The sequence below is a fragment of the Solea senegalensis genome, unplaced genomic scaffold (assembly GCF_019176455.1).
Source record: "Solea senegalensis isolate Sse05_10M unplaced genomic scaffold, IFAPA_SoseM_1 scf7180000012949, whole genome shotgun sequence".
Lineage (NCBI taxonomy): Eukaryota > Metazoa > Chordata > Actinopteri > Pleuronectiformes > Soleidae > Solea > Solea senegalensis.
Genome location: NW_025320728.1, coordinates 29300 through 46398, shown reverse-complemented (window position 1 = coordinate 46398; position 17099 = coordinate 29300). Strand labels below are relative to the sequence as shown.

The window sequence follows — 17099 nt, the reverse complement described above, 5'->3', positions numbered from 1 at the left end:
GCGTCTACGTACACAATCTACATGATTTCTCCCAAAAAGGTTCCTCCTTATTTGTATGTCCTTGTGTTCTAGAGCACTGAGTCATGCAAACCTTCTTTCATTATCACAAGCTAGTTTCCATGGTTACCGTCCACTTTTTTTCTTGAAAAGTCACTGAATGTCTCATTAATTTCAGTGATTTTTCAATTATCTTTGGACAACGCAGGACGACTCAGATGAATGAGGATCTACAAAGATATCTTCACCGTCTCTTTGGACCAAAACAAAAGTGCGTAACCAACTGGGCCGGCGCTTATATTTGTCCATGTACCTTCACAAAAATGGCCAAATGACGAAATTTACGTTCTACGGAATTCTACAGACACGCAGGACCCACAACAATGTCACAGATGAGACAAAAATACATTTACAACATTCCATGTAAAAGAATATACACAATACATAGTAATGTACATATAGTCCTACTATCATGATATGAGACTGGGGTCTTGACAATGTACTCCAGATTCCTCCCACCGTCCAAAGACTAGCAAGGTAATTGGAGACTATAAGACTACATTTATGTTTAAAAATGCATTAATTTGGTTTTGGATAATGCCTTTGAACATGCTGCTCTGACTCTTGTTTTTGTTTGAAAACTTTTTGCACTTTCTGAAGAGTTCGTATCAGCCACAACTTTGACCTCACGGTCATTCTTTCCTCACTTTCCCCCATTGTTGACTCTCTTTAGGAGAACTTTAAGAAAACAACTGCAGGCCAGAGAATCAGCTTCCTGTTTGGCCAGACCCAACTGAATGGTCATGTACATACGTTTTCAGGTGTGTTAATGTGGACATAGATGATGTTTTTTTTAACTTTGTTTGGATGTAGCCTGAACTGCGTGAATGGTTGTTTGTCTCTGTATGTAGGCGATGTCAGCTGGAATTGGCTCTGGCTCGCGATGCAGCCCACAAAGTAAAGGGTTATTAAAGCTAATGAATGGACGGTTGAGTCAAGTCCAAACTACGTTGGAGTACTCCAGTCTCTTAAACAAAGACATATCGAAACAAGAGTGCTAAGAGAGCACAGACCTCCACCAAGGCTGAAAGAAAGATGCAGCTCCTCCTTGTGGATCATTTAAAAAATAAATCACAAGGACTGTATTTTGGAGAGCTAGACAGGATATTTCAAGTCAATCACATTAAATAATAATGATGATTACGATAATAGAAATTCACCATGATAAACTTACTGAAAGTGATTTTTTATCACGAGATAATATCATATCATTATCTACGATTGAATCTTTGTTATACTGCGTTTGACGTACTGTAAATCATAAAACTATAGTGTGACTTGACCTAATTTAGGTTGTGTATCTACTGTTGAGACCAAAGCCCATGATGACTCCTCGTCTATACAGCCATCTACTGTATAAAGCTCACAGGCTCACGGTGAAGTACAACATGTTCCTACACTTGAAAAGACTCACTGTGTGATGTGGCACAATCAGCAAGGCCAGTCATTGTGCTGTGTAACCGTGCAGCAGCGTTTCTTATCATGGGTCTGTCAGCAGCCGCTGGGAATATCTGTCCTCATTTAGCACCACGTCGCCAAAAATATTGTTCATCAGGTAACGATAGTAGCATTATCTCGATGGCTGTGTTTGTTTTTGGCAATAATTATATTAAAACGACCTTTAAGTGGTCAAGGTTTTCCAGTGCTGTTTGTTATTCGCCAATACGCTGATGACACGCAACTTTATCTCTCAGTTAAACTCAACAACTTCAGTAAACACACTACAATATATAACTCATAAACTCAGTATATAACACCAGCTCTGTGTTATAAACATTATGGAACAATAAACACTGTAAAAACAGCCTCTGTAATTTTAGTACACAATTCAGTTTTTCATTACTGAGCGAGCCTGTCATATCACTACACTCAGAACAAGTGGAATATTTGGTTCTGTGCAGTAATTGTGTGTATAATTATGTGTGCAACATATACAAAATAATAATATTTCTTTCTTTTAGAACTTTTTTGCATACCTGGTTAAATTGTTCACTTGTAGTACTATTATTGTACTGGGGCTGCAACGATTATCCAATTAAATGATTGTTAATTGATCACTCAATTCGATTAGAAAATTAATCAACTATTTTGATGGTCGGTTCTGATTTTTCAGTTTCTTAAATGTGAATATTTTCTGGTTTCTGCTCCATTTGAAGAAAAAAATAAAATCATTGAAACTGAAAAGACATTTGAGAACATCATGATTTCCAGATTTGGTAAACACTGATGTATGAATGTGAACATTTTCTAATCTCAGAATGTGAACTTTTCTAATCTTGGAATGTGAACATTTTCTAATCTCAGAATATGAATATTTTCTAATCTCAGAATGCAAACATTTTCTAATCTTGAAATGCGATCATTTTCTATTCTCCGCATACGAAAATGTTCTAATCTTAGGAATGTGAACATTTTCTAATCTTGCATTTGTATATTTTTTATTGCTTAATTTGAATAATTAATTGATAATTTTAAAAATGGACGTCCAGACACAACCTCCCACTCCAATGTTACATCTATATAAACTGAGTGACTGTTATACAGAAAAACATAAAATGAAGTGTCTAACTTTATACGGTTTAACTGGGTATGAGCTGGAGCTGACAGGCAGGTGTTACATCTCCACCACATCTGTTTCAAGTTGTGTTCAAACTAAAAGTGAAAACTATTCGAGATGTGAGGATAAAAAGTGACAACCTGCCTCAGTCAGAGACAAAGATAACGCTGTGATGTCAGGAGAGTGGAGCAGCACAGAGACACGTCGCTCCGGTATCTCGTGACCTACATGACTTTTTCTCTTCTTCTTCTTTTTTTAAAGGGAAAATAGGGCATCCTACACAATCTAACACACACACACAGTGTATGAATCCAGTCATCAGCAAATCTGTTAACATGAAGAACGGCCGCCTACGTACTGTATTTGTGGCGATGAACAAACAGCTGATCCCTCCAAATGACTCACAGATTGTTTATCTTTATGTAGAGAGAGAGAAAAACGTGAAAAGAACCGGAAAAAGAGAAGAGCCTTTTACTTTATCAGTGTTTGACAAAAGCCGATGAAACACAAACAGTCTGTCACATGAATCTCTCTCTCTCTCTATATATGTATATATGTATATATATATATATACATATATACATACACACACATATACATACATATATACATACATATATATAGAAATATATATGAAACCGAATTATCCGACCACTAGTTAGCAGCAGACTTTCAGCACTCCTTGTTCTTTCACTCCTCTCACTTGACAAAAAAATGCATTATTGGTATTAGGAGGAACCCAAGTAAACTATTTTGGGGGTGATTCATTTGCCATAAATCACAAAATATTGTATCGTTACTTCGGTATCAGGGTGTGTCGTGAGGCCAGATTTCTACGAACTCGCAGCCCTATAGATTACTGTGTACGCTTTTAATTATTTTTATTGTTTTTCATTTATTAATTTTTTTTTTATTTTATTTATTTTAACTGTACTAAAAAAATTAAGTTTATTATTATAAATGTCATTAAAAACGTGAACACAAGGCTAGTTAGTTAACAACAATCGATACATTTTTTATTCACTGAAAGTCATATTTGTGTTTGAATGATGCAGGTAATTAGTTAGTTTATTTGTTTATGTTTTTGGTTTTTAATTGCTCAAAACTTGAGAGAAATATCCGTCTCTTTAGCTACTAAATGCTCCCTGAAGGTCACCAGCTAGCTGCTCTGTCTGTGTTTGTTGTATTGGTGGCAGGCAGTTTACGCATTTCAAGATCTATTATATTATATTATGTTGAATTGTGAAGTCGTATAAATCGAAATTCAACAAAAAGTTTGAATTTAGAGACTGTTTTTTCCTGACTGCACATTTAATGAGCCTCGATTTCACTGAAAAATTCCACAAGAGGATGTGATGTCGGGCCCACACGCCGTCAGCGAGGGAAAAGTTGGGTTTCATGTTCTCATTCTGAGCTCTGGAATGGAGACAACACAAGCAAAGAGACGCAGTGGAGGGAGGCCTGCGGTTGCCATGGTGACACGTCTCCGGTCCATCGTGACTTGATGCTCCTCCAGACTGAGGATGAGGCAGAGGCAGCAGCACGAGAATAAAACCTCTGAGGAACCTCTGACCACAAGCTTTCACGCGTTTACCGATGATTTTATAACATCAACCATCGACAGTAGTGTGTTTATGTGTGTGATCCTATAATCTTCTTGAAGAGTGAGATTAACTTTATTTCATCCAGTGTCAGTGTCAGAGCTCGATCTTTGCCCCATGAACCTCCAGAATCGCAGATGGATCAGGTCAGAGGTCAGCAACGACAAGCCCAGAAATATTTAATCAACAAGCCGATCTGTCGCCGAGGAACACAACCTTATGTTGAGTCCACCACACAGATACGATGTTTTTCTGGTTGTCTTTTTTTAAAAATGATATCCATAAACTACGCACAATTTAAAGCCAAAGTTCTCAAACTGTGGGGCATGTACCACCAGTGGTATGTGAGCTTCTTCCGTCGGTACTTATAAACAAAACAAACTTATTCTACCATCTTCGTCGCACACCCCCTGGATTACAAATGCTTGATATGAAGTAGTTATATCATGATATGTTTTTCAGCCATATCACCCAGCCCTAGTTTGAGACTGTGTAATGCAAATGCGGAATCTCTCACACGTTATATATAAAAGTAGAGCTTAAACAATTAATCGATTATTAATCAATTACTAAATTGATCGACAACTATTTTGATAACCGATTAATTGGTTTGAAGCTTTTTTCATGATTGTTTGATTGTTCAAGCAAATGTGAGTATTTTCTTCATTTCTTTGCTCTGGATAACAAAGAAATCATTAAAAGTTAATCATTTTGGTTTGTGGACAAAACAAGAGATTTGAGAACATCATCATTTGCAGGTTTGACGAACACCGACCAATTTTTTACAATCACCCAAGTATGTTTCCATTCAATTTTGGTCTGACTTTATCCACTGATGAAGTCTTAGAAATTATTGACAATGGGCAAAACTGTAGATTACATATTACGGAGTTGGCGGCAAATTAAACATAAATTCATGTGTGTATATCTCAGCAACTCAGGGAATTGTGTCATGTTTATGTAAGATGGTAACAGCTGTAAGCCGGTAAAGTTCAGGTGCCAGTTTGTAAAAACACAGGTGATAAAGTGTTTAAACAGGAACTTAAACTCAAATGAGCTGGATGACACACAGAGTGCCTAGTATGGTCTAATAGAGGCCAGTCAAGTGAAAAAGAGTCCAAGGACACCAAATAACAATATTTGTGATGCCATTTCACCTAATCTCCAAAAGTGTTTGGTTTGATATGGGGGCGCTATATAGTTCACAATATAATACGCACTAGTGATGTAAAATGAATATATTAATAAAAAAACTCATAAACTAATAAAACCTGTGTTTGTTCTACTCTTTCATGTCGACAAATATCTGCTGAGAAAAAGGCCCATCACACCAGATTTATTCAAGACATGTTGTACACAAGTTAAACTCATTGACAACTTGTTGTATATCATCATTTGAATCCAAATGACAATAATCACAGAACAGACATAAAAACAACAAAGCTGTTGTTGCACCAAGACTTTTACACAGAACTGTTGGACAGTTGAGTGTAGCTGCTAAGAAAACAGTTTAAAACACTTGTGTTGTCAAACCCATGCAGTTTATAAGAACATAATTACACACAGGAGCACCAGAAGAGGATTATTGCATATAGATTATTGTAGCAAGTATTATATTATTGCACAATGATGGGATTGTGAAACTGGGGGGACGGTTAATCCTAACTTAAATCATCTCAAACATCACAACTTAATGCCGAACCCAAAACTAGACCTCACAAAATGTCCTCACAGTACACACACACACACACACACACACACACACACACACAGACACACAACATGAATACAGTCACATTATAGTCTTTCTACAATTCTGAAGGACACAGTAATAAGTCCCATATTGCATTCCCTTGTCCTTAAACTGACCTTTAAAGGTGATATATATGAAAGAAATGTAGTATTTTAAAATACATTTTGATGTGTCATCAAAGATGGGAGAAACATGTTTAAGCTAGCTGCTAGAAGCAGCAATTCTTAACAGTGTTGAGCCTGAAAGGCTTCTGTAAAGTTCTCAAAAATGTTCTCAAGCAGAGGAGAAGAAAAACAAGCGTCAGACGTTTAAGAAGTTTAGAATGAGTTAAAAAATACACGGATGAAAAAGTAGACGTTGACGAAAAACAGGGAAATTCACAAAGTTTAGCTAACGCTCTCTCTCCCCCTCACTGTCTTTCACTTTGTGGATATTAAACATATAAAATGTTTTTAATACACTCCTTATTGTCTCCTTTCACCATGTGATACTTAATATGAACTTTCACTAAAACATTAGCCAGCACCTTAACTATAGGTAACCTGGGTGGTTATAGCTAGCTAGTACGCTGAATTAGCTTAATAGCATCATTAAAACATTGTTTAAAAAAAGACTGTATCAGAAAATTGTGATAAAAGTGATATTGGGATTGTATCAGACACAGAAAAGGGTATTAAGTCATCCCGACTAGATACATAACCCCAATATGGAAGCGTTACCCTAAAATCTAATCTTGATGACAAGCTAAAATGTCCTCACAGGCACACACAGGTTTGCACAGCTATCATTTAAGGAATCCCATTGACTTCCATTCATTCATTCATTCATGTATCCATTCATTCTAAGCATAAGTCAAATCTTAGTGCTAAACTCAACTAACTCCACATAAATTAGGTTCTGCCTCATCAGGACCAGGTTTTGGTTTCCATGAGGACTACTGGTCCTTACAAGGTCAATGTTTATGTCAACAAATGTCCTAAAGAGGTTAAAAATACAAAAACACACAAGTTCTTGTACAGTAGTTTTAATGAGGACACTCACGGACATAATGCATTCCCTAACCTTTACCTAAAGCTAACTCTACCCCTTAAAACCAGGTCTTAACCCTAAAAAATAACTTTAACTCTGTGAGAAAGAGACAAAATGTCCTCACTTGCATTAGTTTTTGGTCCTCACATCAATAGATATAAAAGTACACATGCAGGTTTGCACAGCTAGCCTTTGAAGGTCTCTCATGGACTTCCATTCATTTAAAACAGCTGGACCCAATCATTACCCTAACCTTAACCACAACCAGTTAATACCTAACCCTAAACTAACAATTCAAATCTTAGCCCTTAACTTAACCAATTCCCCAGAAATGATGTTCTACCTTATTAAGACCAGGTTTTTCTCCATGAGGACTATAGGTCCTGACAAGGTCAGTGTTTATGACAGAAAAGATGCTTAAAGAGCTCAGAAATACAAGAACACAAACAGACACACACATTTTTGTACAATGTCCTTAACCCTAAAAAAACTATAACTTTGTGAGGACCGGACAAAATGTCCTCACATCAATAGACATACAAGTACCCGCACAAACACACACACAGGTTTGCACAGCTGTACTTTTAAGGACTCTCATTGACTTCCATTCATTTAAACAGCCGAACCAAAGTATTGCCTCTGACCATAACCATAACTAGTTAATGCCTAACGCTAACCTGACAAATCAAATCTTAACCCTGAACTTAACCAGTGTCTACCTCATTGAGACCAGGTTTCGATATCCGTGAGGACTACATGTCTTGACACGGTCAGTGTTTGTGACAGAAGACACACACACACACACACACACACACAGAGAGCTGTCTTCCTCACCTGTAACCGTGCTGCTCCTCTCCTCTTCCTCCTCCTCCTCCTCTTCCTCTGTGCTGCTGCTCCTCAGCTCTCAGTGTATCGACGAGGAAACATGTTTTCAGCATCTCACTGCGCGCACACACACACACAGTGTCACACACACATTAACACACACACACGCACAGCTTCACCTGCGAGTGTGTGGATTAAACACGATGATACGGTGCGTCATTGTTGTGTCGGTACGGTCTCTCCACGATGAAGCCGCGCACACACACACTCACACACTCACCGACTGAGAGCTGCACTCGTCGCCGGGAGCGCGCACCACCTTCAGCCGTGGCCGCGCTTTGAAAATTTAAAGTGGTAGCTCCGATTTTCCTCGATAATTAAATTTTTATGGATAGTATCAACAGTAATTTAATTGTTATGGATATTATGAACAGTTAGTGTGTCACATCTTGATTTCGAAACTTTTTTAATCGGCACCTAAACCTCCGACTTCACCTTGTTTCCAGAGAGAAGTGTGGGGGCCAGTGCTAATACGTTAGCGTATTACGGGCTAGCTACTGTTAGCGATACCAGTTGATAACGACACAATACGTGGTATTTTGGCGCTGACAAACAGCGTAGCAACATTTCCACACAATACAACTGTACAACACAGTACAACTGATTTATTGTGAAACAAATGCAACCGGTCTCGGGGTGAGGGGGAAATCCGAATATTACAATATCGTGATGATATTGTGTTGTGACTTAAATATCATGATAATACCACAAAATGGTGTACATTTTTAGTGGTCAAAGAAATGTCCATTATTATCGGGATGAAATGAATATTTAACTTGCGTGACTTGATAATGTTGTCTGGCTTGCTAGCACAAAGTCATGGTGATTTATTTTTTATTTTGTGCCACAAGGATTTAGTTTTTGGCCATCACCAGTGCTGTCGATCACACTGGTTTCCACTAATATGTGCTGTATTTCATGGGTTTATTTTTCCCCTGAATGTGACAATCTATTGAAAAGGAGCCACAACTAGTGTTTGGGACCATGAACTGTGCAGGAAAAATGTTGCCTGATGTCATAAATCAAGTAAGAAGTGGAAGCTAATTCTGAAACCAGTGGATACGCCCCCTGGTGGCTGTTCAATATACATATTTTTACTGCATTATATTATTTGTGACCTTTAAATGTGTGCAAAGAATCTTTGAGCACCCTTTTAGCAAAATTAAAATACAATTTATTATTATTATTATCATCATTATTATTGTTATTATTATAAATAGGTAAGTAGTAATTCTACTGTTATGTTTCAGTTGGGATTTCTCCAATACTTTTTCCTCTGTCGTCCACGTTCACATCAAGGCAATGTGTAAAAATCAATGTGGGTTCTTTGGATTTCCTCTCCCAAACACACCCGACGCTGCACAAATACCACAAACACTGCGCCTTTAAAATAAAAACCACAAACTATCCCTTTAAGCCCTGAGGCCTTTGCAGAACCTTTGACAAAGTGTGGGAGCGGAATATTGGGGCGGCGTGGGAGTGAGCATGGATCCCCCGTTTGATAAAATTCTCCATCTGGCTGCTGAGTTGTTGTGTGGTGTTAGGTAACGCTTGGTACAGAATTACATAAGCGTCTCCAGTAGGTGGGGGTGGTGTGCACTCGTCCCAATTATTCATCATCTCATTGTGGCTGTTCACTGGAGAAGATAATGTGAAAACCAGCCAGCACTCTTTTTATTTTGCCTGAGGAAGAATTGTTTTTTTTATTGTCTATTTATATCAGAGTGGAATATTCCTTTTTTTCCCCCACACATGTATGATTCCAGTTTCCAAAATACTCATTATCATCATTTCCTATTAAGTCATTACAGAGATGAGGAATGTCCCAGACACACTTGTCCTTGCTGTGTCTTCATACTTTTCTGAAGTCATTAGTCTGAGTCTTGTCCCTCAAGTTTGTAAATGAACTATTTCTATAGTCCGACAATTATAGGATGTGACCTGTGACGACTATAACCCTGTGTTACCACAAATGTTCATACCTCTTTCAATAGTAAAGTACAATATGTTGTACAATATGTAAATATTCTGAAATCCTCTTATATTTTCTCATTTTTATCTTATTTTAGTATTTGTTCTCTGTCAGTTTTGTATTTGTATTTCCCTACTCTATTCTATTTTGTTGCTTTTTTATTCATATTAAGTTGAACTCTGACCCTTTTACTGCAGTAATCTTATCTAATCCACTCTAAAATAATATAATGTAATCTATTTGTTTATTTTAGAATATATTTTTGATATAGTATAATTTTTGCTTTTAGATTTTGTAGATTATTTTTGTTTTCATTATCATCACACTTTTGATTAACGATTAATATATTTTTGATTATGTGTTTTTTGGGATGTTAAACAACATGAAAAAGTGAGCAGGACTTTAAAGGTGTGTTTGACCGGTGGATTAATAGCACACTCTTCAGGTCAATGTTTGTTTGAGAGCTTTTCTTTTTAAAAAAAAAAAACAAACAAAGCATCTTCTCTCAGTGTTTGTTTTCCTTGTTCTGGTTCAACACAGTTCATTTCTGTATGTCAGGTGGGAGGAAGCCACAGCAAAGTCCTATTTCATCGTGAAATGAGATGAATTTATGGGTAAAAGTTAAGTTTTTGCCTGAAAAGAAAAAAGTTATCTTTGCACCGAAAAGCATAATTGCACTTAAGTTTGTGTTCAAGACAGACATAAAATTCACTATCACAAATTGGTATGTGTGCGGAAAAGGAAAGGAAGACTCATTAATAAACATTTCTTACCTGACAGAATTTCTTTTTAAAGAACTTTCCTTGTTTTAAGGAAATTTACAGATTGGCTAAAATTGGCTAAAATGAAAAGTTACCTTTGCGAATTCCAGACAAGCAAACTGGGCTAAACCCACTGGTCCATTCTTTTTCTTAAAACAAGAACATTTAAATCACTAGAAAATAAAAGTATTTGGCTTAATTTAAGCAGGGCTGTTTTTGCAGTGCGGTGTCTTCATACATGTTTTATTCAGGTAATAAAATCCCTCTTTTCTATTTTATTATGATAGTTAAAATCACACATGTGACTCTAGGACACACACATTTGTGTCCAAAGTGTGACACAAAAGCTTGTTTAGTTGCATAAATAAAGCGATTTTTTTTTCCTTTGCAGTAGTTGATATTTCAATAGTATCCCATGTGATTAATACACCCATTAGGTTTTTAATCTATATCATGTTTTTTTTTAAATACTAGTCTTTCATTCTTGTTTTTACTTATTTTTCCACTTACATTTTCATTCCTGAACATAATATTTTGCTGCTCTTTGCCACACTGTTTCCTCTGACATTAAATTATTATCACACACATATGTATACAAATATATATATGTATATATATATATATATATATATATATATATATATATATATATATATATATACATATACACTTACTGCGTTTATATAATCTGTATTCAAATACAGCCCTGTTTATTTGAACTTTGTTTCATGCTCTGAACAAAAACACCTTGACCTGGTTTTACTGCCCCCAATCATCACACACACACATTCTCAGCCCAATACTGACACCTGGTGTCCAGTACATGAATTGCATCTTAAGGCAAAAGCTCACTTTATCCCAAAAGACGAAAAAAGAAACCTCTTTTGACTTTTTTATTATATCAAAATACAAAAAATTTGAGAGGAAAATTTCATATGGGACTAAGCATTTGAAATGATATGGTGACATGAATACAGCACTGCGTTCATATTCTCACAGACATGCCATAGATAACAGAGAGGGAGCGTATTTCACGCCGTCTACGTCATGATGAGCTACCACTCGTGAGCCTGTACAGTTTCTTGAGATGGCAACTTTACATCCGGGGGCCCCGGTTGTTACACAGGGCCGGAGTTATCACGCCATACTCCGACCAGGTTTCTGTTTTTGACTCGACAAAAGAAACGGGGATCCATGGCAGTTGAACATGAGGAGTGTGAGTGAGACATGATATCTGAGACAATTACAGAATTCACTGGACAGCAGTGGCCAAAACGAGAGGAAAGTAATACAAATATTATACATAAGGCTTTGGTACAGCACCATACAGTATGAGTTACTTGGAAAAAAAGAGCGTTACGTGTTACGTGAAGTGTTAATTACCTGATGTTGTGACAGAAACAGAAAAAACCAAAACATAAGAGGAGGAGCATCAGGTTGTTCTGAAACGGAAAAATGTTTTTGCTTTGAAATATTTACATATGAACATGTGAAAAAGAACGCAACAAAACAACAAAAATACAGGATGTAAACATGTGATGTACAGCACAAAGTGTATGGAAATGAAAATGTAAATCTTTAAGCACTACTTGGTTTGCTTGAGTATGAGCATTAGCTAAAACAGTCAACGATGTAGTGCTTATTATAGTCTACAATAGTAATCATAATAATCATAATAATACATTCTAGTTTCTCAGTGCTGGTACACATGATAAAACAGAGAATATAGAAAATACTACATATTTCTAGTTCCTCTCCAATAACAACCAGCTTGGATGTCCATGAATGATTGCTAAATAGGCGTTGTCTTTTTTTTCCTTTTTTTTTGTATTGTCTCTACATGCAAGATTAATACAATTTGAAAAAAAAATCATATCAGTTCTAAGTATTGTCCTACCAGCACCTAGTGATGCACTAAAAGCTGTAAGCAGAAAATTGAAAAATAAAACGTAAAAACAAGGAGAAAAAAAACAGAAAACCCCGAACAAACTGAGCTAACAGTACGTCCAAAGCAGCCCTCGTAAACACTGTACATGTTTTTATGTTGAATATGCGGAGAGAAAAAAGAGCCCGGAAGACGGCGTCCATTCGTTTTAAACCCCGCCCCCACCCACGGACGCGTACGAGCGTTTCCAAAAACCTTCTACCAGCAGTAAATACAAATGTGTGAGTCGTGGCTGTAGAGCTCCGCGAGCTGACGTTGCGCGGTCCCGTCATGCAACAGTCGCAAAAACCAAAAACGACGCCACCATTTTGGCAGGAAGTTGTGGCACTGCTCAAATCCACAGGCAGCAAACATATGGTACCAGGCAATATCGTTGGAAGCGGGAGAATAATTTAACGGATTACCTAAAATCCCGAGAGCCATGGTCACACAGAGAAGAAGTACGAACTGACACATTTTTTTATGTTTGTACGACAAACGCACTCGGACGAGTTCGCTCATTTACGTAAGGTGAAAATTGCCAAATGGTTGAGTTGAGGCCATGGTTCCAATCGATTTTTGTCTTTTTGACTTTGTCTCGGGCTATACCATCTTACCACCAAGTTTCGGGAAATTCAATGGAACTTTTGCGTCTGTTTTCACCTTAGGGGGCGCTACAGAGCCTTGAGCAACACACGGGTCCGGGAACTATGCCAATATCGCATTTTCACTAGACCTCAACTCCATGCCAAGTTTTAAGAGTTTTTATGCACGTTCTCCCCCTCAAAAACGACCGCAAAGCCGTTAGCGACTGGTTTTGCTAACAATGGCCAACCACAATAGCTGATGTCCACCTTTGCTGAGGCTTTTCCTGCCAACATGGCGGCGAAAACAAACCCGAGTCGCGTGATGTCGTCGGAGCTCTTTACTGTACAGTACTAGTAGGAATTCTTCCGAGAAAAATTGAAAGAAAGGAAAAAAGTAGGATGCGATGTGAGACGGCTTCTGCAGAAGTGTGTGCTTGAAAATCAGTGCTGTCAACCAAAGATTGTAAAGACTTAGAAAATAGATTCCACCCGACGATGCTAGCAGATTCCCTCTCATGTCATGTGCGTCTAATCTAAAAAAATCGAGTTATGTTGTTCTACTTTGTTTTTTTCAGGCTGTTTAGGTTATAATTGTCAATACCGTCACATATATACGTCTGTAGCGAGGGCACCTTGGAAGCACGGACAGACATCGCAAACACATGATAGAAAACAGCTCATTTTCGAGTCACAACGTGTCTACTAGCTTTGAGGTTATACGACTATTTTTCCATTATTGTCTATCACGTTTTGTCACAACCATGATACTGTTATGATAAGGACCTAAAGTGTCTATAGTTTTAGTCGCTCGGAAAACACACACACACACGTCGAAAAAGAGTTCTCGCCGCTGTCATGGAAACAGAAAAAAGACCGCTACTCTCTACAGCACCACGAAGTTTAAACATAGCACCAGGTCGTAATGTTTCAAAGCAACTACACGCCGCTAACGCTAACTGTTCTTTTTATCAAACTAATGTAAACAACGAGTTCCTCCGCAGCAGCACGCAACGCGTTTGTACAAACGTTAGCTCTAGCATATATAGCGCGTCTGCTACTTAACTTCAGCTCCATGAGGAGTGAATCTACGCGCACGCGTGTGCTCATGAACGGGCAACTAACATTTGCCGTTTTTCCACAACATAGTACCGACTCGCCTCGGGTCAGCTTGCACGACACGGTATGGTTGGTTTTCCATCACTTCATAGTACTGTCATAATAACGGCCGTGTGAAACTGCTGTGACATGGTTTGCTATATAAGTAGAATTTGGAAATATAAGTAGAATTTTGGAACTTTAAGTACATTTTGGAACTATAGGGAGATTTTGGAACTATAGGGAGATTTTGGAATTTTTAAGTAGATTTTGGAACTATAAGTAGAATTTGAAACTATGAGCAGATTTTGGAATTATGAGAAGAATTAGGAATTATAAGTAGAATGTTTATGTCTTTTTAACTGATCCACAGTTGGACATTGTTCACTTTGATTCTTGTGTTGGATGTCGCACTTATGACTCTTCACTGACGACACTATCTGACCAATCAGTGGATTTTGGAATTCTAAGTAGATTTTGAAATTCTAAGTAGAATTATGGAATTCTAAGTAGAATTATGGAATTCTAAGTAGAATTATGGAATTCTAAGTAGAATTTGGAATTATAAGTAGAATTTTGGAATTATAAGTAGAATTTTGGAACTATAAGCAGATATTCGGATTTTGACGTCGCGCTCATGACTCTTCAGTGACTACACTCTCTGACCACATTTTAGTGTCAGCTCAGCTCGTCGGGAAGTTACTTTCACTGATGGAAAAGCGAAATAACCATGCTGTGCCGAGGCGAGCTGGCTCGTGGAAAAGCACCACTGGTTCTGTAAATATTTATAGAGGGCAAACACACTTCTGCTTCTAAAGCATTTTTGTTATTTTTTTTTGTTTGCATTCACGTTCTATACACCAGAGGAAATACTACTCAACTTGTGCAGCCAGCGGGCTATGGCAATAATACATCGTACGGTGCTAGCATTAATGTTTCATCTCCGATAAAATAACGTCAGCGAAAATATGACAAATGAGGCACCTTTTAAATTTTTTTTTAAAAACCCAGTATCCACTTAAAGCCATACGATAGGCAAATACTTTTATATAGAATTTCCTCTTCTTCTTTTTTTCTTTACCTCACGCTCTCTCAACACAAGAATCTGTCGTCCTGTAAAACATGGTTTGATTCATCTTTACAAATACAATACACACCATGTACAGTACAAAACAAATATAGATTCTTTTTCCCCCTCCCCCTCCGCCTCCTATTTTACAGGAAACCAATTTCTAAAAGTAGAATTCACTTATTATTTCAGGCATAAAGGAAAAAAAAAAAAATCACCACTTTCTCACCGTGAAAGCGAGTCGATTCATTCACGTGGACATTTGCCGAAAAAAACCTCTTGTTAAGTTTGTTGGGAATTTGTCGTAAATGGAAAAAAGTAAGAGCAACAAAAAGACTTCTTTTTTGTTTCTTCTTTGTAGCTGTCAGAGCAAAAATAAGAATAAAGAGAGAATGAAAGTATTTAACAAACTGACATAAAGGTCCAGTGTGTAAAATTTAGGCAGAGTTATTTTCCTTTGGCAGAATTTGAAGATAAAAAAATGATTATCTTAACGGGTTTAAGAGAACACGTAAAAGTTTTTATAGCGTTAGCTTTTTATCCACACGGAACCCGTGTTTTTGGAGGTCTGAAAATGTGTCATCAACAAGTTTGTTGTAGTTTTATAGGAGCGACGGTTATCTGGTAATGGTGTCCAACGACTTTGAAAGAAGTCGCTTAATATGGAAGCAACAGCCGATAAACCCGCGATCAACCTATCATCGCGATAAACCCGCCTCGAGCTCACCCGGGCTTTGTGATCAGTTCCCTTTTTTCTGTTGTTAAAACTCCTTTTGTGTTTGTACACAACGCACAAACTTTGAGCAAATTCTCCACGACTTCTTCTTCTGTTTTTTTTGGTGTATTTTCAGTGGCAGTGTTACAGCGCCACCTAACGGCCTGGCATATACAGTGCATACTACAGCAAGAACTGTTGTGGTTGTTTCCGTGTATAAGAAGCCACATTAACGTAGAGGGAAAGTTTTTTTTGTTTTGTTTTTTTACATAGTGCGTTTACATGCATGTTAAAAGTCCGATTTTAGTCAGACTTAGGCAACAATTTGGTTTTCTTCATGCCATGTAAACACTTAGTCACAGTCATAGTCAGACTAACATATCTGGATAATGTGATTCATTGTCTGATGGCTCTTATGCTTAGTCCGACTAAAATCTTAGCTAGTCTTAGTCAGACTAACATATCTGGATAATGTGATTCATAGTCTGATTACTCCTATGCTTAGTTGGACTGTAGTTGGACGTTCCGCGCATCATCTATCTCACCGCTCACTGCTTTTATTTCTGTGACGTAAAAGGTCGACAGGAAGCTGATTCAATATGCACAGCGCCACCTACGGACGCAGAGTCAGACGTACGCGGCTAATAAATCGATTTTATCCTCAGGCAAGTTGTGCGATTGTTTGTCTTAGTCGGACTACGACCTCAGCTCGATTAAACTGTGCGCGTGAGTATTCTTTTATCAAACTAATGTAAACACGATCCTTGCTTCCAACACCTGAAGGCGAGGAGTAAATTTAGGTGCTGGAAAAACAAATAAAAAGTGTGGACTCTGTTCCAGGAACATATAAATGTCCTATGTGAAGACATTTCTTGAATTCCGTGTGGATAAAAACCTTACTTGTACATGTACGATCACATGGCGGACGTTCGTTTTGGGACCAGCATGTTTTTTTTAACATTTACAACCAATAAAATGCGGCTAAATTGCACACACTGCACCTTTGGTGTGCCGACGACCACTTGTTTTGTCTCAAATGCAGCTGCGGTTCATTCAATGCACTGCGACACCGGGAACATTCATTTCCTGTACAG

General features: G+C 37.6%; 1 protein-coding gene across 5 annotated transcripts in view; it reads right to left on the bottom strand.

The window, feature by feature from the left end:
- LOC122760085 (rho GTPase-activating protein 32-like) overlaps positions 1-7865 on the bottom strand; it is a 38979-nt gene extending 31114 nt beyond the window's left edge. For all 5 annotated transcript variants that reach the window (XM_044015157.1, XM_044015158.1, XM_044015159.1 and 2 more), the window contains exon 1: positions 7832-7865. The gene's annotated coding sequence lies outside the window, so the exon portion shown is untranslated. The remainder of the gene's footprint in view (positions 1-7831) is intronic.
- Positions 7866-17099: the final 9234 nt, after the last annotated feature.